This window comes from Nannospalax galili, unplaced genomic scaffold, assembly GCF_000622305.1.
Source record: "Nannospalax galili isolate Female #2095 unplaced genomic scaffold, S.galili_v1.0 scaffold284, whole genome shotgun sequence".
NCBI classification, from domain to species: domain Eukaryota; kingdom Metazoa; phylum Chordata; class Mammalia; order Rodentia; family Spalacidae; genus Nannospalax; species Nannospalax galili.
Window position 1 is genome coordinate 1,046,037 of NW_008354281.1, and position 4,694 is coordinate 1,050,730.

Here is a 4,694-nt window from a genome sequence, read left to right on the forward strand (position 1 = left end):
ACACTGAAGCATTTCTTTCCACTATCACTGCTTGTATAACACCTTGTTCTTTCCCAAGTTTAAGGAAAAATTCTCTAGTGAGACAAGACTTGGGGTGTCTCTTATTACTCAAGCTTTCTCATTTTTTTTCTTGAAACTTCTGCAATCAAACATCCTTCCCCACCACTGTTCCACAACTTAAAAAAAATCTTGAAGGGATCCTGCAATGTATAAATGAGTTTCATGTTACTTAAATCACTGACTGTCTCTTTTTCTATCTGGTAGAAGCTTCTGGCTGCTTCTTTTCTTTAATGATTTTTATTTTTAAAATGCATTTGTTTATTTGTTTATTTATTTATTTAATTTATGTGGTGGACTGTGTATTTGTGTTTGTGAATGCATATGCTACAGTGTGTGTGTGTGTGTGAGAGAGAGAGAGACAGAGACAGAGACAGAGAGACAGAGAGATCAGGGGATGAATTGCAGGAGTTGGTTCTCTGCATGGTTTCTGGGGATTAAACTCAGGAGTTCAGGTTTGGCTGCAAATGTCATTACCCACTGAGCCATCTTGTCACAGTCCTTGACTGGCCTTCTCTATCAGGCTTCTGGATCATTTTCTCTTCTTGTTCTTCCTGTGTGACTTATGGGACGCTCCTCCTCAGTCATCTTTGTAGGCTGATCCCTAGGCTTTGGTTTGACCTTTGTCTGTTTGATCAAAAGTTATGTCCATCACATAGAATAACATAGAAGGAACAAATATATAGAATATTCTTCACTTTTATTCTGTGACATTAGGGTCATATTCTTGTAATTTACATATTTTATTATTTAGAATGTACACTTCATGAAGAATGTCTTAGGGCAACTGGTGTAGCCCCAGTTCATTCTTTAACACTCAACATTACATTCTGTGTAGTAGGTATGAGATAATTCATTAAACTGCTCCCATTTTCTGGGCAGTACTTTTTACCAAGTTTGTTGATATAATCAACACCATGGGGTTTATCATTCTTCTTTTTTAGTGCCTAGTTTTCCACAGTGGGATTGCTAGGACCAAGGATATGTGTGGAACTAACCTTGGATGTTTAACAGCCAAACTTTGAGGCCTATACTAATCTGGTCAGAGGGACTTAAAGGACAGGTTTTGCTCCTTGCCCTACAAGGTCAACTAAGTTCCAGGAGACTATGGAGCATCTCCCAAAATGTCCCTTAATTGTGGTGAGTAACCTATCCTCCTGTTCAGGGAGGCCATGGAGACCCCACCAGATGGACTTGAATCAGTGTCCTGTCTACGAAGAGGAGGGTCAACTCAGAGGAAATATTTCCTCCATGGTTCCAAGTGAAGCCAGCCATGGTCAAGCAGGACCTTTGACTTATCTTCACATAGATAGAACTGGTAGAAGAAAGGAGCCAGGGGCTCCTCCCAAGCCGATGGGACCCCTGAGGAACACATCCTCAAACGACCTCAAGAGTAAAAACAAATCAGTTTATCTGGTCCAATTGTATGTCCTTAAACACCCAAAAGGGAATGGGATTACACTTCCAAGACATTAGGTTTAAGTCCATATAAAAATTTATTTAAACAGTTTCTTCTAATTGATGATTTTGTTCTGAATCAGAAAGTGCTGCTCAGATGTAAGACTTCAAATCTTGGTCTGCAAAACTGTAATGCCCACCTGTAGCTAAGGGAGACAACAGCTATTTTTCTAAAATGATGGGTAAATTTGTTTTCTCCCCCTATCTAGAAGCCTTTGAGAGGAACTGACATTGATTCTAGCCACTCCAACAGCTATCAAAGTGCCTGGCAAGAAATCCTGTGTCCATCACTCTCAAGCCCAACTTTGTCAGACAAAAGAAAAATGAAGAGGATCCCAATAGAGGATGTTTTTGGAAGCTCTCATCAAAAAATCCCAATGGACTCTGATATAAGCACTTGAAATTTGCCCTGTTCTGACTTTTCTGGTTCTGTCTACAACTTGTAATGCGTATAACTACTCTTGACTTTACTTCTCCTTCACATCCCCTGTTCACCAGTCAAGGACTTTATTTTCTCCCTACAAAAAAGAGTTGTGCAATTTGGGAGTCTTTTAGATAGGCCCACTGAAGGGGTACCCCAATTGCCTCACCCTGTGTCCCTGTTCAGCATGGAAGAAGACAGAGGGATCTACGTCCCGATTCCCTATCAGAAATTTGGGTAGCCTCTTCAGAGGATGGTGTGATAAGAATAGTAGGTAGAAATTGGCTAGGCAGTTAGGGTAAAAAAGAACCCCAAGAAAAGTAGTCAGTTTCTTGGCTAAAAATCAAAATGTCCTTGGACCTCTTAGCATCATACTCTGTTCCAAAGGCCAAAAATGTCAAGAGTATTTGGGAGCTCTTACCTAATCCCTAAAATATTTTAGTGTTTCTGCTTCAAAGGAGAAAATGTTAGAGTAGAAAAAAGCCCCATTTAAGAAAGAGGAAGAAAGAAAGAAAGAAAGGAAGAAAGAAAGAAAGAAAGAAAGAAAGAAAGAAAGAAAGAAAGAAAGAAAGAAAGAAAGGAAGAAAATACGAAGTCGTCAGAAAAAAGTGATGGGAGGTATGGGAGGTGTTGGAGGGGAGGGAGTGGTCATGGATTTGATCAAAACACTTTATATGCATGTATGAAATTCTCAATAAAGATTTTTAAATGTTAAAAAAAGAGTGAGAAAAGAAAATAAAGCAGCAAAAATGAGAATACATGCAAATATCATGTCCAGGCTCTATGTAAAATACATAGGGCTGTATGTGTCTGCCTTTGACTGTCACCAACAAATTTTTACAATAATTTAGTTATCACATCATTCTGTAACTGTGGCAATACAATATTGAATACACTGTAGTGGCCTTGTACTATTTTATGAAGTAGGACCCAAGTTAAATTATGTTTTTCATTTTCTTTTGACTAATTTGTGGCAACTTTTCTTCAATATAAATTTAATGCTATTTTTATTCCTCCCACTAAATACTAAAAATTAAAATCTTCTGAGTAATCTAACTGAAACTACATTATAGCTTAATTTTAATTTTTAAGCATTATTTTTGTGATACAGTATTTATTTTCCCTTCTCAAAAAGATATAGTTTTTAAATTTTCAGTGTTTATAAATGTAATGTGTGTATTTTAAGTATTTATAAATGTAATGTGTATACATTTAGTATACATACACTGAACCAACTTGAAAACCACTGCAGTGTTTAACCAGCTCTGGCCCTCTTGTATGGTTTCCTGTTATGCCTTTATAATAAATTATGACAGTTATCTCCTTTTGTTTCAGGGAATTCTCATCCTTTCCCTTGGGCCTTACTTTGCTCATCTCTAATTTGCAGGCACAATGCCTTGTAGAGTGAATCTCCTGTTAGACATTTGGTGGTACTCAGCATTTGGTTATGGTCTCATGGAGATTTGGTAAGACCACCTGGGTTCAATTCTAAATTCCACCTGTTTCTAGCTTTATAGTTTTGGACTAATTATTTTACCTCCTTATACTTCAACTTCTTCAACTTTAAAATGAGAGTAATAAATCTTATAGGATTATTAAGATTAAAGTTATTAGTGCATAAAAACAATAGCACAGATTGATTAGTGTTAACTGTTTGTTCCAATGGAAGTAGGAATAAATATTGAAATTTAATTTTCATTATTTATATCTGCTTCAAAACAAATGAGCGTATGTTAAGGAAAAAGAATTAAAATAAGGTGATTATACATATTTAATGATAATATAAAATATTTGATATATCCAATAGGAATTTATGCTTGTGGTATAGTTGTGGTAATTTACTTGATATAAGAAAAATTGACTTTGCTTACTACTACTGCTTTTTAGTGATTCTGATAATGTCCAGTGAAATGTATTTCTGTTCCTTGGTGAAATTTTAATGTTTCCTTCAGGGAAAAAAATGTTCTATAATAGTAAATCAACTAATGCTCTGTTTTTCTTTTTTTTCATTTTGAAAAAATAGCTCTTTGTCTTCCTAAAATTTCAATACAAGCAGTCAACAAAATGCATGTGGGTCTTGCCTTAAAAAGTTTCTCTCATAAATCAACTGCTTTCTGCCAGCATCACTAAAAGGAGTGTTAATTAGTTTCAGTTGTCTGAACTATTCAGAGACCTCAGGAAGTGTGCTTTGGTATTCACCCTGGGGACATGCGCCTAAGCACAAGGGAAGACCAAGCATATATGAAGAAGAGAAATCATAGAAAAATGCCTAACATGTCTCATCATTCTCATGTTTACAAATGTGCTTCAGTATGATATTGTTTATGTGATATGAAGGGAGTTTCCTTGCATCTGATTTAGAAGCTATATATTGAGTCACTGTGCATTTGTCTTCTATCATCTATTTAGTAAGTATTCACTAAGCACATGTTTCTCTAAGAATTATGGAAGTACTGTAAGGAAGAAACACAGGAAATGAAAACAGCAAAACTCCTGCCCTTGAAGAATATACTCTGAGAATGAGCAAGTATATAAATCATAATACAATGCCCAGGAGACTGGGGAAATAGTTCACTTAGTAATGTGCCTGTTGCACAAACATGAGTAACTGAGTTTGAATTCCCAGAACCCATTTAAAAGCTAGGCACAGTTCTGTAACCCTAGCAGTGAGAGAAGGTGTTGGGGGAAACACACTGATTATCCCTAGATCCAGAAAGAGAGAGAGAGAGAGAGAGAGAGAGAGAGAGAGAGAGAGAGA